Genomic DNA, 17,337 nt, shown 5'->3' with positions numbered 1-17,337 from the left:
AAAGTGAATGCAAAGACTCTAATGCAAGAAGCCTTGGCAGGCTTCTAGCTTTCTAGGTAGCTCAGGATTGACAAGAACTTCCAAAAGTTGCTTCCCAACCAGAAAGATGCACCCTTTTCAACCAAGAGATTTGTTTACAAGAGACAGGCTATTGAATTTCTGTGCCTGGAATCCTCCATTCTTTCTACTACCAACCTTTGCTGTGTTTTGCAGAATTGATTAGTAGTGCCAAGAATAGCCAGGGAACTTATACTTTAGTCCCCTGGAGAAAGGAAGTCCTTTATTTACATTCGATCTCAGTATCGGGCTCAACTTGTAGAATGACAGAGGCAGTGGTCATGTTTTCACATGATAAAGAGTTTGGACTTTTGATGGGTCATGAAGTATTTTAATGACAGTAATGAACTCAGTCGACTATGCATTTTGAAATGATTACCCTGGTGGTTGGATGGTGATTATCTTAAAGGGAATTTGAGAAATTCTTAGAAGGAGAATTTCTTCTTCCTATAACTGGAGATTTGATGACTAAACATGAGAGATGGGGTAAAGACAAAGGGGACACTGAAAAATGATGTCTAGGTGTTGATTATATAAACTTGGGTCTGCCATTTAAGGCTGTCTGGGTTGAACAGGTTCTGAGACAGGGGCACTGGCTCATTTGTGACTGACTTAGTGTATCAGTGTAAAACTAACATTTATTAAACTTACATAGTAATTAGTTAAGTGTTTATTAAACTTACGTAGTAATTAGTTAAGTGTTTAGTTTGAAATTGGATAGAAGTCAAGGTTTTAAATATGTTTTAGGGAATTATTTATACATAGGGAGAGAATGAGATGGTCAAAGAGTGCATATGGAATGGGCAGAACTGTTAGCTAAGGGTGGGTCTTGGGAGAACAATCCTATTTACAAGGTAGAGAGAGGAAGAGGATCCTATGGACACTATATAGATTGAGCAAAGAATCAGGATAGGCAGGGATGATAACAGAGAGATGGCTGAGAACAATTCAAGAATTGTCAGCATTGCCAAGCACAGCCATGAGTGAGAACTAAGAAAGATCTATTGCCTTTGGCAGCAAGAACATTAGCGTTAACAAAAGAAGGAAAAAACAGTTCAATTGGTTGATTGGGGGGTAGAAAGCTGATAGTTATGGGTTTATCAGTGAGAAATGGAAAGGACTAGGAACAGTGAATGTAGTCCACCTTTTAAAAAATCATGAATGGGGAGGGGAAGAGGCAAAAGAAAAAATACAGAATCAGGGAAATGACTTGTGAAGGAGGAACTTAAATACCTGTCCCAAACTCTCCTTTCCCCCATCCCCCAACCATCACCATGATCACCTGCACATTATTTGCTAAAAGGATCCTGACTTTGTTCAGAATGGCAATGAGCTACCTACCAGGACATGAATTATGATTCATCCAATCCTCTTCAATTTAGTCAGTTGCCAAGTTTCATTTTGCTACTTCTATGTCTTCCTCTCCTTTGTGGTAAAGAATTACTTGTTATTCAGCAGGTATTCACTCTCTACTTGCTCCACACCCCAACCAAAGGAGGAAAATAGTTCTCTGTTCCCTTAAGGTTGGGCTTAGGCCTAGCTTGTTTTGGCCACTGGAGCATTAGGGGGTATAATGCAAGCAGAGTCTTTAAACATGGTTACGTTGTTGACTTGATGAGTGGTGTATCTGCTGTCTGGTCTTCATGAGGGGAGTGCACCTTGCTGAATCAGAGCTCTCAAAAATGAAAGCTTTGCATTTTCAGGCTTAAACCTTGCAGGTAAGACTTAAACCTGACCTGTAGCTTAAAGCAGAGCCTCTGCCAGACAACCTGCAGACTTGTGAGAGAGAAGTGAATGAGTTGGTGTAAGCCATTGAGATTTGAGAGTTGTTTGTTATGCAGTGTTATCATATTTAGAAATAACTGATAAAACCTCAGTCTCCCCTTTCACAAAAAGAGAACAAGACTGGTCTCAAATAGTGTCAGGCAGCTACGCTCAGTGGGATACAATAACCTCATATTTGTGTTTTCATCATATTCACCTTTAGTTTCAACTATTTGTGGCACATAAAACTTTTTTTTATTATAATAAGGATTCAGAGTTTTATTTCCATTAGTATATTTTTCCACTAAAATATTTTAAAGGAAGTGATGTGAAAACTTAGTGAGTAAGCAGGAAGAGAGGTAATAGTGTATGGTTATACCATGGACAACAAAAAGTAAATCACGGGTGAGTTTACGGATTACTGAAGTTGGAGAAACATGTGAATAGGAAGAGAAGTGAAGGATGGAGCCACAGGGAAAACTTAGCAAGCAGAGAAAATAGTAAGTATCATCTTACCCAAAAGGAAGTAGCCAAGGATCAGTGGGGCAAGTATCTAACCATTAGAATTGAAGTCTATGAGTTTGAGTTCTAATTCTGTTACTTCAACCCTCTCCTACTCTGAGCCATTTACCTTACCCAGGAAATGGGAGAGATCCAACATCACCACAGGAATGCAGTAGAGATTCAAGTACACAGTCCCTGTGGAAGCACCTAGCAGGGTTCAAGTAAACAACTCAAGAAGGGTGAGTGTCTGAGGGGCAGGGGTTAGACAACAGAATACAGCTGCCTTGGCATTCCACTGGGCACTGCAAGCCGGCTGTGTGGACTATGAACAGAAATAACCTCTTGCTTCAATTTAGTTACTTTTGGTCAGTTCACCAAGAGAGGCTGTCTGCCTGCAGAAGGGGATGTGGAGGGGAGAAATGGGCTGAGAAGGGAGGTTTGGTCAGGAGAGCAGGGTACTCACAGACAGAAATGAAACCAGCTTTTTGATGACTTAAGACTTGGTCATTTTTTCCTACCAGCTCTTGGGTGCCCTTCCATCTGCTGCATCAATCCAGGGACTGACCACTTGAAACAGAAGTGGGTCCGGGAATAAGAGAAACAGAGATCCTTGGGGCTGGGTGAAGAACCCATCCCACAGCTGATTTTGGGGGATGAGGTGTCTAGATGCTTCTGCCTGACCAGGTTCATTGCCCACTGCTCAACAGGAAGCCAATACACTGAGACAGTGGTGTTTACAGTGGATAAAGAGTTTAATATCACACAGCACCATGTAAGGATGTGGAGGTAGGAGGAATTTCTTAAATCCATCTCTCCATGAATTTGGGGCCAGGGTTTTTAAAAGTAGCTTGGCAGACAAACGGCTATGGAATTAGGTCTATTGATGGACTGGGGATTAACTCATAGAGTCAGGAAGCAGAAACTATCTTCTACTGAGACAGTTCTCAGGTCACAAGACCAGCTGAGTGATTCCTTGGCCACTGACCTATTGGATCAGAATGCAGAGTCTGGAAGACATCTCTGAGACCATTCTTAGGTTTCACAAGAGCTATTTCTCCATGAGAGAAATTAAAGCAAAGAATCTTTGTGAACCATCAGCGATGTGACTCTTGAGTGGCAAGCAGTTATAGAGAAAGAAGCTATGGAATAATGGCTGGTTATATATCTTTCTAACTGTGCCTATATCTTTGCAGAGTTCAGGTCTCTACCACAGTTCCTACCTTATGGCTTTGTAATGATTTTATAAAGAATAGTTTCACAGAAATCATAGCAAGCTAAGCAGAAGAATTTGTGGGGAATGCGATACCCAAACTTGAAACTTGTAATGCAGAAAATGTCCTAGAGAGGTGACAGCAACATCCTTAAAGAATCTTTGTTGTTTTCTCTTGTCCTTTTATTTGCCTTTACAAATTGATAACAGATAATACTGAAAGATGCTCCAGAAGCTATTAAAGTGTTTCCAATTTTAAAAACCCATCCCCACCACTGTCACAGTTCTCCCTGGAGGAAAATAATGCTAGCTTTTTGTGAATCCTTCCAGTGATATCTGGGGAGCACCAGACTGTGGAGAGCTTTGTTGGTCTTCTCCCTCCTTACTTAGGTGGCTACAGTTAGCTCCATGTTGGAGCTACCTCTGGCTTCCATTACAAGAGAGAACTATCTGTCTCCCAGGCTTTTTCGTCATCTCTGCCAGCAGTCTGGATGGAGCAGGAAAAGTGTCCAGAACCTCTACTGCTACAGTTCTAACCTGTGCCCACCGATCAGCATTTCAGCCAACATTTCCCTAGAAGCCCAATTCTGTCCTGGCATCCAGGGTCTGGTCTTCCCTGTGGGCTGGGACATTAACCTCCCAGATGGGCTCTGGTGGCAGACTTGGGGCACCTGGCACACAGAATGGGGTACAGGATAATCCAGACAGTGAGCTGCTTCTGAGGGGCTCTGGGGCTTACCTAGAAGTAGTATAGTCAAATGGCACTAAGGCAGATCTCAGCTCAAACCTCCTTATTTTCTGAAAGTGGAACCTTTCCCCCAATACTCTGAGCTGCTTCAGCATGTGTGAACTCCCTGTCACCGTGGGGTCTCTTGTTTTCAGTGATCTAGCTGGTTTCCAAATTACCCATTTTCTTCTAGCGATGGTGATGGGCAAATATTAAGCTTTTGGGGCAGAGCCAAATCCGATCAGTGTGGCTAGTGTGTCCTGGTTGCTACTCTCACCCCTCTTTCAAGATCCCAGCACACACCTAACCAAGACAGGTGCAAAAAGAAAAAAGCCCAGTTGCTTACAGGTAATAGCTGCTATCTCCACAAGGTGGTGCCCAAAGCCTTGCTTTCATTTACTCAACAACCATCTGCTAGGAGATTACTAGTTCTATGAATTGAGAATGCAGTTTAAAAAGAAAGTTTCTTACCCCATGCGGTGCATATTTACTCCTTGGTGTGGGGATAGAGGGGAAGCAGACAATGATTAAGATAAATAAGCAGCATATAGATAGGATGGGATGGGATAAATGATGTATACAAAATCAAGCAAGTAAGAATTAGTGAGCAGTTGCAATTTTTTTTCCTGTTTTGAGGAATAGAGTATTTCTGGGGTAGAATACATAGACCAATTATTGTTTCCCAACCTGAAAAAACTGGATTCGTGTACTTTTAAGGATTTTTGTTAGTTTGTTTTGGCTGATTTTCAACACAATTCTACCACCATGCTTACCGCTTTGGGGACTTGCTCTGTAGACAGCTATGATGCTATGAATATGTTGGGTCATTCAGAGTCACAGAAAGAAGCTCTACTCCTTATCTCATCTTGCCTGTACTGATTTAGGGAAAAGGATGTGTCTTTTAGGTTTACTATCTAGTTTCCTTCATGTTTGCCCCAAGCCAGCGAAAATGATCTGTAAGATACTTGACATTTGTAATTAATATTCACAACAATCAATTCTTTTACTTTTGATCTATTCATAATTTTTCTCATAGAGACTGTCACCCAGGGCTGTACAGGATATGCCTTGTAGAAATGCATCCTTCTGGAAGGGAGTGCCTTGTTGAAATCCTCACCAAGGCACCATTAGGGTTAGCAGTGACCATGTTTGTCAGGTGGGCATTTGTTGTTCTGCTGAGATTGGAATTTGACTTGGCCATAAGGCTGGTGTGTGGAGAGCCGGTCCCTGAATCCAGTGCACCTACAGTCTGGTGCATCATGGACATATTTCAGTTGTACTTCCCAGACCGGGTGTAGTTTCCTGCAGGGTGCATGAGATAGTCTTTACAGTCATGTACATTTGTGGGGAGGGAAGTAGTAGAGTTAATGAGACTAGCAAACTTGAGAGAAGCCTCTTGAAAAAAATGCATGTGTTTGTTCAACATGCACAGGAGGTGAACAAGCACCTGTGCTTCTGCAAGGTGTAGAGGGACCAGGGAGGACAAGAGGCTGCTCTGCCTGCAGTGGACACCTCTATGCACACTTCAGATCCTCTGGCCTCATCTGCCTCCTGTTCTAGATGAAGGGTTCTAAGCTGGGGCTCATTTGCTTCCACCTAGTCTCATGACATTTGGAAATAGCTAGAGACATTTTTTATTGCCATGACTCAGAGAGAGGGCAGATGTGCTGCTAAGCACCCTACCATCACAGGAAAACTGCCAGGAATAGATAATTACCTGGCCCAAAAGTCAGTAGTGCCAATGTTGAGAAGCCCTGTTCTAAGTTTGCCCCAGCAGCCAGCCCCAGTGTGTCTGAGCAGCCCTGATGCTGCCTCTCCTCACACCTCCTGCCACCTGCCCATGGGTATTCCTGCTGAGACTGAGGCACGAAATGCCACAGGTTTCCACTTACTACCACGCTTGCGCCACCTGGATGTACAGGGGAGGTACTTCTTCAATGGGCGAAACTTTGACTAACGGGAAGTGAAAGCCAATAACCAGATGACTCCCCTTTTCTCTTGCAGACATGTAGCTGATAGCTTTTTGGAGGGTGGTTCTGCGACATCAAACCATCCACTCACACCTAGCAGTGGCCAGCTCTCTCCTTCTCCCTGTTTTACTGCCTTATGTCTCATTCCTGCTCCCCAAGATCATACTCCTTCATAGAATAATGCCAGCCAGGCCTCTGCCTTTGGCTCTGTGCTCTGGAGAACCCCAGGATGAGACTCCAATTTTAAAGAAACTTAGAGCTGAGTAGGAAGAACAACGGTGGATATTTCCAGGGTTTTCAAACAATTCCAATTTTAGGTGTTTTCCTAAATAGAATAATAAGCACTAAGGTTTATTGAGCCTCTGTTACATGTCAGGCCCTTTTCTCATATAATCAATCTCCGTTTATTACTCATTCATTTAAGTTTGTTCATGCTGAAGCCGAGAGAGGTAGTGGGTCCCAGGAGCTAGTAGGTGGCAGATCTAGAACTTGACTCCAGATCCTCCAAGACACCCACAGTCATAATACAGCCTGTTGTTTCTAATCTTCATCTTTTTAAGCTATGTATTCGTTCAGTTCTCTGTGTCATTTTACAAGGCCAGCCCAAAAAGGTATTTTTAAAATTCTTCTTCTGTAGATCAGGAAACTGGGACTAATACATCTCAGAACCAAGAAGATTGTCTAATCCAGTGGCTTTTAGCTGGAGAAGATTGACCCCTGGGGACCATCAACACAGTGTCTACAGAATAGTTTATGTTGTCACAACTGGGGCAGGTGCTAATTGCATCTAGTAGATAGATGCTATTAAACATCTTGCAACACCCCCCACACCAGAAGATCATTGTGCCATAAATGTGACTAGTGGTGATACTGAGAAACTCTAATCTAGTCCCGCTCCCTAAATTACAGGCAGAAATTGACAAATTCTTCACAGTTATTATTAGCAGAGACTGGAATGCTGGATTTCTGCCTGCCTTCTTGCTATCTGGGGCAAACTTCTCTGGCTCAATCCAATATTTACTCTATGAACTGAGTTGTCAACAAGGACTGTTTGCTCCCACAGGCAAAGCCTGGCTGTTCCAGGCTTATCTGATCTGTAGTCTCTTATTTAGCATCATTACTGAAGGCAACATTCCCTAAAGTGTGCTGAACTTGGAACAGAGATATTTAGGTGCATTTCCACAGAAACAAGGCCTCTCATCGCTCCTGCTTTACCTGCTTCTCCTTCCAGAGAGTTGTGCTGTGGTCATCTCTGGCTGGACAAAGCATCCTCTGGAATCAGAGAATGAAAGCAGATGTGAGCTCAGGAGATTTGTTCCTCTGTGGTTAAGAGCTCAGGCTCCAGAGCCCACCAGGCCAGGCTCTTGAACTTACTCTGCCACTTACTTGCACAAGACTAGAGCCACGCGCCTTCTGTGAGCCTCAGTTTCCCTTATGTAGATAGTAACAATTACTCTGTGTATGTTGCCGTATTCTTATGTGGACTAGTTGAACATGGTTACAGTTATCAATGGCGGCACAACAAACTACTCCTGAACAAAGTAGTTTTAAACAACTATTCTTTTATTTTATCTCATAATTTTGTGAGTCAAGAGTCTGCACTTGGCTGGAATGAGAATCTTTCAGCCTCATGTGGCATCAACTTGAATCCTTGGTGGCTCTTAGCTGGTACCTGGGCTGTGCTAGAGGTTTCAAGACTGCGTCACACATATGCTGGATGCCTTGGAAGAATTATGGGGAGACGGGGTCCTCCCCATCACCGTGGGACTTGCAGACCCCTCGTGTGACTTCTCCAGTAAGGTAGTCAGGCTTCTGTTATGAGGGCTCAGAACTCATGAGCAGAAGGTTCCAGTCTTCTTAAAGTCTAGGCCTAGTTCAGCACAGCTATATCTATGGCTTTCTGTTGGAGAAAAGCAGTCACAGGCTAGCTGTAATTCAAGGATGAGTAGCTGGAAATAGCCTGTACCTTTCAATGGGAGGGTTTCCAAAGACTTTGCAGCCATCTGTGTATCCACCAAACACCTGCTAAGCCCCAGGCTCTGTTGTGAGTGGTGGGACACAGCCATAAAAAAGAGTCCAGTTCCTGCCCTATGAACCTTATTTAAAGGGACACCTATATTAGCAAGTGGACAAATTAAAAAAGAAAGTAAGTGCAGCAAAGAAAGTTAAACAGAAAAAAACTTGATAGCTTGCAGGAGCAGAGAGCTAATCTTAGGTAGGGTGGCCAGGGATTGGTGTTCTGGAAGATAGGAGTGATAGGAATGATCTACCCTATGAGGATTAAGAGTGTTCCAGCAGGAAACCCCTGAAAAGAGAGGCTGGTGTATAGTAGGACCTGGAAAATAGTGGCCTCACCTCAAAATGACCAGAGAATAAAGAACAGGAAAAAGATAAGAAAAGATAGAGACAGACATATGATATGTGTTACCACAGATATGTGTTACAGATTGACGGTGTCCCCTCCTAGTACCTCAGAATGCAATCTTTTTGGAAATAGGGTATTTACAGAGGTAGCTGTGTTAAAGTGAAGTCATTAAGGTAGAACTTAATCTGGTATGAGTGGTGCACTTATGAAAAGAGGAAATTTGGATGCAGAGATGCACGTGTACAAAAACACCCTATAAACATGAAGACAGCCACCTACAAACCAAGGAGAAAGATCTGCAACAGATCCTCCCTGCAAGCCCTTAAAGGGAATCAACCTTGCCACCACCTTGTAGAACCAGACTACAGCACTGGTAATCGCGGGCAGAGGAGCAGTGCATAGAGAGAGGGGGCATAGAGAGATGTTTGTCAAAGAGGACATAGTTTCAGTTAAACAGGATGAATACTTTCTGGAGATCTACTATATAGCATGGTGACTGTAGTTAATAATAATGTATTACATACTTGAAAATTGCTAAGGGTAGATCTTAAATGTTCTCAACACACACACACACACATATGGCAACTATGTGGGGTGATAGATGTGTTAATTAGTTTGATGATGATAATTCTTCTGTGATGCCTCCAGCTTTGCTATTTTTGCTCAAGGTCACAAAGGGGTCTTTTATGGGTTCATATAAATTTTAGAATTATTTCTTTCCATTTCTGTAAAAAATGCCATTGGAATTTTGATAAGGATTGCATTGAGTCTGTAGACTGCTTTGGGTAGCGTGGACATTTTGACAGTATTAATTTTTCCAATCCATGAACACAGGATATCTTTCCATTTATTTGCTGCTTCTTTATTTCATTGTGTTTTAGAGTTTGCAATGTACAGGTCTTTCACCTCCTTGGTTAAATTTATTCCTAAATGCTTTTTTTTTTTTCTCTATTGTAAATGGAATTGTCTTCTTGGTTTCTTTTTCAGATGGCTCATTGTTAGAGTATAAAAAGACAACTAATTTTTGTATGTTGATTTTGTATTCTGCAAATTTACTGAATTGATTACTAGTTCTAACAGTTTTTTGGTGGAGTCATCAGGGTTTTCTATATACAACACCAGGTAATTTGCAAATAGAGATAATTTTACTTCCTCCTTCCTAAAGTAGATGCCTTTTATTGTTTTCATTGGCCTAATTGCTCTGGCTAGGACCTCCAGCACTAAGTTGAATAGAAGTGGTGAAATTGGGCATTCTTATTCTTACTCTTAGAAGAAAAGCTTTTATGTAGTATTTCCTTAATTTCATTTTGTTGTCTATATGTGTTTTCTTGTATTTCACTAAGCTTCTTCAAGATGAATTGATGGATCTCCAATCTTTTGTGGTAAGTTGCTGAAGCTTTATTAGTTTTCTTTGGTGGTGTCATGTTTGTCTGATTTTTTGTTATTTGTGTAGCCTTGCATTGGTGTTCATGCATTTGAAAAAGCAAAGACTTCTTTGAGTTCTTACAAGCTGGTTTGGGCAGGCTGAAGTCATCTGTTAAGTCTAGAAAATTGGCATTGCCCCTTGAACCACAGGCCAATGCTTCTCGAACCAGAAGCCAATGCTTTTGAAACTAGGCCACATGGCTGCTGCTTAGCCAACAGCGTAGTGCCCAGTGAGCAAACCTACTACCCATTGTGGCAGGCATGGGTCCTGCCTGATCATTGGGTGGACTAGATTGTCTCCAGAACCTTGTTCCAAAGGGCTAGTGTTAGGATCTATTTCAGAGTACACAGACAGCAAGGCTATTACCTGGTTTGCAGATGGGTGTAATTTCCTTTAGGTCCCTGGGAAGGCTCTTGCTGGATCACTTGGACTCAGTAGTGTAAGTCCTTGGATAGGCAGTACCACACCAGTCCAAAGATCAGAGGGTCTGGAACCAAGGTGCTGGGTTTCTTCAGAATCTATAGCCTATCTCTGGTGTTAAGGCATGTCTCCCAGTGGGTCCCTGGACAGGCAGCCTTGCTCTCAGTGTGCAACTGAGTAAAGCTGGAGCTGAGATTGAGGGCTGTTTCAGGATCTGTTGTGGGACTAAGCTTGGCAGGCATGCCCCCAGGGACTCAGGTGAGCATGTCTTCCAGTTGGTCCTTGATTGAGCAAAATTGCTCTTAGACAATAGTGGAGAAGGGTTGGGGGCTGAAATTCAGGACCATTTTAGGATTTGCTGTGCAACTGTGATTGGCATGCACATCCCAGTGATGGCAGCCACTGTTTTCCTAAATAATCATTACATATTTGGTGCTGTTGGACAGCCCTGGTGGTGCTAGGTAAGATTGTGTGCTCTCATTTGGAGTTGTTTATTCATATACAAGGCCATCTCTTATGGGTAAAATTAGGAGGCTGGACACTCCAAGAACTCTTGTGTTAAGTCAATGTCTCCAGAGGCTGGGCACAGGGCCTTGTGACAACAACTTGCCAACCTCCCATGTTCTTGGAAGGTTACTGGGTGTTCTGCCAAGACTAGGTCAGCTGTAGGGCATCTAGTTTATGTGGCCTCTGTGGAGCAACAATACACCTTGCTCCTCTGATAGCTCTAATACTGATATCTACAGCCCCTTTCTTCCCCTTCTCAACTCCAGACCTAGAGTACTGACTGACTATAAATTTAATCTAGAATAAGAATGCTTTGAAAATATAACCACTTTAAGATAGGATGATATTGTATAATCCTGTAACCTATGAGGAGGAATCTGTTTAATGTATACTATGATGAGGAATAACTTTGCTGATATTTGCTTTACTGTGAGGATATAAAAGTAAGAATGGGAACAAGAGGACAGCCCTTTGTGGAGATATCCTTGCTGTTCACCAAAATGGCTGTCCTTTCTATAAATAAAAGTAGAATTGTTGCTCTCTCATATGCTTCTCTGTTGATTGGCTTGGGTGACAGGCAGATGGACTCATGGGTCCTATAACACCAGTGGCACAGAAAAGCAAGTTACCCAGCAGTTCTCTATCCAGGTAAGATTGTTCTTGGGCTGAAATTGAGAGGAACTGGAGCCAAAATTCAAGGCCCTTTCAGTATCTACTTTGGAACTGAGATCTGACAGCCTGCCCTAGGCACTAAGATGGGCTTGTCTTCCCTTGGGTTCTTATGCAAGCAGGATGGATTGTATATTGTAGCTAAGGTAGGGTAGAGCTGAGAAGGAGGGGAATTTCAGATTCCAGAGTGGAGACAGGGCTCCATGGGCCTGTCTGCTGATGCCCTAATATGTGTGACTCCTACTAGCACCCTTAGCAGATGGTTCTGGCAGCAGGACAGAGCCAAATCAGAGCCAAATCAAATCGGAGCCCTTCAGCTTAGGGCTGCCATAACAAAGTAATACAACAGGTGGCTCAAACAACAGAATTTATTAATTAATTAATTTATTTTTTAGAGACAAAGTCTCACTTTGTCACCCTTAATAGAGTGCCATAGCATTATAGCTCATGGCAACCTCAAACTCTTGGGTTTAAGTGATTCTCTTGCCACAGCCTCCTAGCCTATAGCTGGGACTACAGGCATCCACCACAATACCCAGCTATTTTTTAGAGACTGGGTCTCACTCTGGCTCAGGCTGGTCTCAGACCTGTGAACTCAGGCAATTCACCCACCTCAGCCTCCCAAATGCTGGGATAACAGGCATGAGTCACTGCGTCCGGCGCATACAACAGAATTTATTGTCTCACAGTTCTGGAGCCCAGTAATCCAACAGCATGCAGGGGGGTGGGGCCATTTCCAGGTCTGGAGCTAAGATGGCAGTCAACAAGTTTACCACCTGGGTGCCCTCCCAAAACAGCCCTCCAAGGTCTTGAGCTCCCCTGGAGTGTCACAAACTCCTCCTGGAATCCTGAGGCTCACACAAAGGCACTTTTGTCTGCGGATAGCTAAGAGATCATTGTTGCTATTGGGAGATATGAGCAGGGGACTATCTAATCTGCTGATTTGCTGATGTCACACCCTCACTTCCTTGTTTCTGATGAGAAGTCAGTGCTAATTTGAACCTTTGTTCCCTTGTGTGTATAATATTATCTTCTTTTGTTCACTTGGACTATTTTCTCTTTATTTTGGGTTGTAGAAAGTTTGATTATGATAAACTTATTGTTCTATTTTGTATTTCTCCTGTTTTGGATTTTCTTGCATTCTTAAGTGCAAATTTATATCTTTTACTGAAATCTGGAAAATGTTTGACCATTATTTCTTACTCATTTTTTTTCTGCCTCCGTCTGGGACTTCAATTATATATATTTTCTGCAATTCACTAGCGCTCCATTCATTTTTTTCAATATTTTTCTCTCTGTTATCAGACTGCTAATTTCTTCTGTTCTAATTTCAAGTTCACTAACTTTCTTTGGTTATCTTCAGTATGCTATAAAAGCCACTCAATTCATTTTTAATTCCAGGTAAAAGATTTGTTCAGTTAAATAATCTCAATTAAAAATCTATTTCCTCACAAAATTTTTTACTTGTATCTTTCTAACATATTTTTAGTCCTCAAGCATAATCATAACAGCTATAGCACAGTTATTAAAATATTTGTCTACTAATTTCAACATCTGGGTAATTAATTTTCTCTATTGATGCCCTATTTCTATTAAAAATGGGTCATGTTTTCCTGTTTCTTTGTGTGTCTGGTAATTTTTAATTTTATGTTGAACTTTGCTGCTAATATATAGAGATTCTAGATTTTGGTTTGTTTTTCTAAAGTGTTATTTTGTTTACTTATTTATTTTAGCAGGCAATTAACTTGTCCACACTCTAATTTCAAACTGATCAGTTCTTTTGGCCTGAGGCTGCCTGAATTCTATGTATTTCAGGGGTCGGCCAGAAATTTAGGTGGAATTTATGCACACAATTTTGGGTTCCACCTTTCTGACTCTCTTTTGAATTTTTTTCATAAAACTGGTGGAGGATGGAAATCATTTTACTACAAAGACATTTGCACCAGAATGTTTATTGCAGCCAATTCATAATTGCCAAGTCATGGAAGCAGCCCAAATGCCCATCAACCCATGAATGGATTAACAAATTGTGGTATATGTATACCATGAAATACTATGCAGCCATAAAAAGATGGAGACTTTACATCTTTATGTTTATCCGGATGGAGCTGGAACATATTCTTCTTAGTAAGGTATCTCAAGAATGGAAATAAAAGTATCCAGTGTACTCAGTACTATTATGAAACTAACATATAATCACTTACACATTCATACGAATAATAAAACACAAATCTAGTCCAGAAATAAGGAAGGGAGAGGAAGAAAAGGGGAGGGAGGGGGGAGGGTGAGTAGAGAGAGGATATTTGGTGGGATCTCACCTAATGTGCACAACACAAAGGGTACATTTCAAAACAACTAAGAGTATATTATAAATGTCTTACCACAAAAATAAGTGAGGTGATGGTTATGTTAATCAGTTTGATTTAAGCATTCCACATGTATTTCAAATCATCACATTATAACCATAAATGTATACAGTTATTATTTAATAAAAATTAATTTTAAAAACCTCATTTAATGCACTCATTTCTACCACATGCAGACTCCCTCTAATTTCTTCCTGCTTTGGTTGCTCACTAATAGATTCTGATATTGTTTATTATATGTTTTCCAGGGTTTATAGGGGGTGACTGTCAGGAGATTAATCCTATGGAAGATAATACATAGTATATCTCACTTCAAAATACTTGAAGACCAACATATTATACTTAAAGCGAATGTTCTGTATTCTTTTTGTAAGAGCTATTTTTTTATTGTCTTTGAAGTGTTTGTTCATTTGTTTCTTCGTTTGAGACAGAGTTTTACTCAGCTGCCCTGACAAGAGTGCCATAACCTCAGCCTAGCTCACTGAAACCTCAGACTCCTAGGTTTAAGTGATCCTCCTGCTTGAGCCTCCTGAGTAGCTGGGACTACAGGTGCTGCCACAACACCCAGCTAATGTTTCTGTTTTCAGAAACATTAGAGATGGGTTCTTGCTCTTGCTCAAGTTTTTCTCTCCTAAGGTCAAAGGATCCTCTCTCCTTGGCCACTAGAGTGCTAGGATTACAGGCATGAGCCACCATGCCCAGCCTATAGTTATATTCTCAGTAGTGAATTATTTGATTAACCTCTGCCATTCACCCATGTTCACTGTGAGTGGGCAAGTTATAGCTCATTTGGAAAAATTAACCCCCAAAATTCTCTTTTACGGTCAGATGCATTGGGGATCTCTGGAATGGTGTAGGAGAACATTTTGGATTGGAGTCTGTATTCAAGCATGGTGCAGTGTGCTTTTCATGCATTACTTCTTCCAATTCTAATAAACAAACAAAGAATAAAAACTGAGAAATAAGCATTGCTATTATCATTCCTATTTTACAAATAAGGAAAGGGAGGCAGAGACCATATAGATGGATCTTTCTTTCTCCAAAGCACAGGCTTCTATCTGTTAGGCAACATTACCTCTCCGCTGTCCTTTAAGTCAAAACAGAAGGATGCAGGACTGGAACAAGGTTAGCCACATGCCAAGTCATTCCACAGGAATGAGAGGTGATTTCATATATACCTCTCAAACATAGGTTTGTTGTTCCTAATTGATTGTCTCTCCACAGAGGAATGAGATTGTTTTCTTCTCTGTTCTACCTAACCACACCCTCCCCTATGGAATCACCTAATTCCTAACAAGTTCTCTGGACAAGGTTCTTCTTGGATGTGACCAGGAGCCAAGTTCTGCTGCATGCACACTGCTGGGAAGGACCCCATATCCTAAACAGAACCAGTTAAGGCAAATGCCAGCTGCTTTTGAAGGGGTGAGGAGTATCTCCCACAGGGCAGTAAAGTATATATGGAGTCCTGCACTTAAAGTACAATTCCAAGTTCTGGCAATGATACTGACAAGTTGAATGACGGTGGGCAGTCACTTAACTTCTCTGGCATTTCATTTACTTAACTAATAAGGAGGATGGGTGATATTGGATGAGAGGAATCCATGGGGTTATACTTGTAATCTATGTAACACTGTGGCTGGCACATAGAAGGGGACTGATTAAATGTTTTGCACCTCTCAGTGTGCTGGCCTGTGGAAGGAGTGTGCAAAGCCAAAAATTGAAATAAAGCTTCTCTACGAAGAAATTGATTCACTTTCTATAAAGTAAGTGTCTTTCATTAAAAAACATTATTATCTAATGGGGAGGGATTAGCTTTAGAATTTTCTGGAAGTTAAAAGGCACCTTTAACTATGCTTTGTTGAGCCCATAACTATTTACCAAACTCAGTGTCAGCAAAGCAATTTCTATGGATATCTCACTAATCCTTATGGGAAGCCAGGAAGCAGGTGTTGTTACTGCAACCTCCAGTTCAGAGACATGAACAGAGGCTAAGATCACCCAGCTGGTAGGTGATAAAGTCCGAAGTCCAATCCTGGCTCTATGATACTGGGATCCCCTACAACAAACTAAGAATGTTGCCTCATTAAATAGCTTTTTCAGCCCAAAGTTTGTGGAGTCAAAGTTCAGTTGTGGGTATTCTTCAAGGCACTGTATACAGGTCAGAAAAGGGCAGGCCCAGCCACTTCTCAAAACCACAATGAAAATTTGTTTTCAGAATATACAGCAGAACCTCTGTAGCTGACCATGCAAGATAAGGGACTGTAACAAACTAGTCAACATACAGAGGTGGTCAACATAAGGAACTAGGCCTACTGTATTGATACATAGATATGGTGTGTGTCCAGTCTACAAAAATTAGGTTAACTTAAGGGGTCAATGTAGGGAGGTTATCAACTATGGAGGTGCTACTATACTTTAAAGTGCTTTAAAAAATTGTTCTAAAATTATTTCTTAGGATATCCTTAGACTGTATCCTCCAGAGATGTAGGAAGTATTTCAGTCTAATTAATTCTTGATAGTATCTAAAATCATACACAGCAAATCATAGACAATAAATATTTGAGAAGTAAAAAATAGATTTTTTTCTATAATTCAGACACTTTGTAGGCACACTTTGGCTTTTCTCTTTCCAACTTTCATCTCCTAGTTTTCTGAATTATGACAAAGAAAGGAAGAAGCTAATATTTTACTGGGTACTTGCTACATGTGTCCAGCACAGTGAGGAACAGATAGATACAGATACAGATAAATAGTCGTGTGTCAACAGGCTACTTTGGGCACAAAAACAGAGTGGTAGATTTATGGAACAGAATAGAGAACCAAGAGATGAACCCAGGTACTTATCATAATTTGATCTTTGACAAGCCTATCAAAAATATTCAGTGGGGGAAAGACTCCCTATTTAACAAATGGTGCTGGCGACCTATAGAAGACTGAAACTGGACCCCCACCTTTCACCATTAACAAAAATTGATTCTCACTAGATAAAAGATTTAAACTTAAGACATGAAACTATAAAAATATTAGAAGACAGTACAGGGAAAACACTTGAAGAAATTGGCCTGGGAGAATATTTTATGAGGAGGACCCCCTGGGCAACTGAAGCAACACCAAAAACTGGGATCTGATCAAACTAAAAAGCTTTTGCACAGCCAAGAGTACAGTAAGTAAAGCAAACAGACAACCTTCAGAATGGGAGAAGATTTTTTCATGTTATGCTTCTGACAAAGGTCTGATAACTAGAATCTACAGAGAACTCAAACTAATCAATAATAAAAGAATAAATAACCCCATTTCTATGTGGGCAAGAGACTTGAACAGAAACTTCTCTGATGAAGACAGGTGCATGGCC

General features: G+C 41.2%; 1 long non-coding RNA gene across 2 annotated transcripts in view; it reads left to right on the top strand.

The window, feature by feature from the left end:
- Positions 1–14,532: 14,532 nt before the first annotated feature.
- Positions 14,533–17,337, top strand: part of LOC111725596 — an 18,204-nt gene continuing 15,399 nt past the window's right edge. Inside the window, exons 1-2 of one of the 2 annotated variants that reach the window (XR_002773627.1) lie at positions 14,533–15,407; positions 15,666–15,748. This is a non-coding gene — a long non-coding RNA (uncharacterized LOC111725596). Of the gene's footprint in view, positions 15,749–17,337 lie in introns of both variants that reach the window. The other variant, XR_002773626.1, reaches the window with a different exon arrangement.

The sequence above is a fragment of the Otolemur garnettii genome, unplaced genomic scaffold (assembly GCF_000181295.1).
Source record: "Otolemur garnettii isolate 467f Iridium unplaced genomic scaffold, OtoGar3 scaffold00044, whole genome shotgun sequence".
Classification (NCBI taxonomy): Eukaryota; Metazoa; Chordata; class Mammalia; order Primates; family Galagidae; genus Otolemur; species Otolemur garnettii.
The sequence above is the reverse complement of the archived record's forward strand: the minus strand, read 5'-3'. Positions and strand labels throughout refer to the sequence as shown.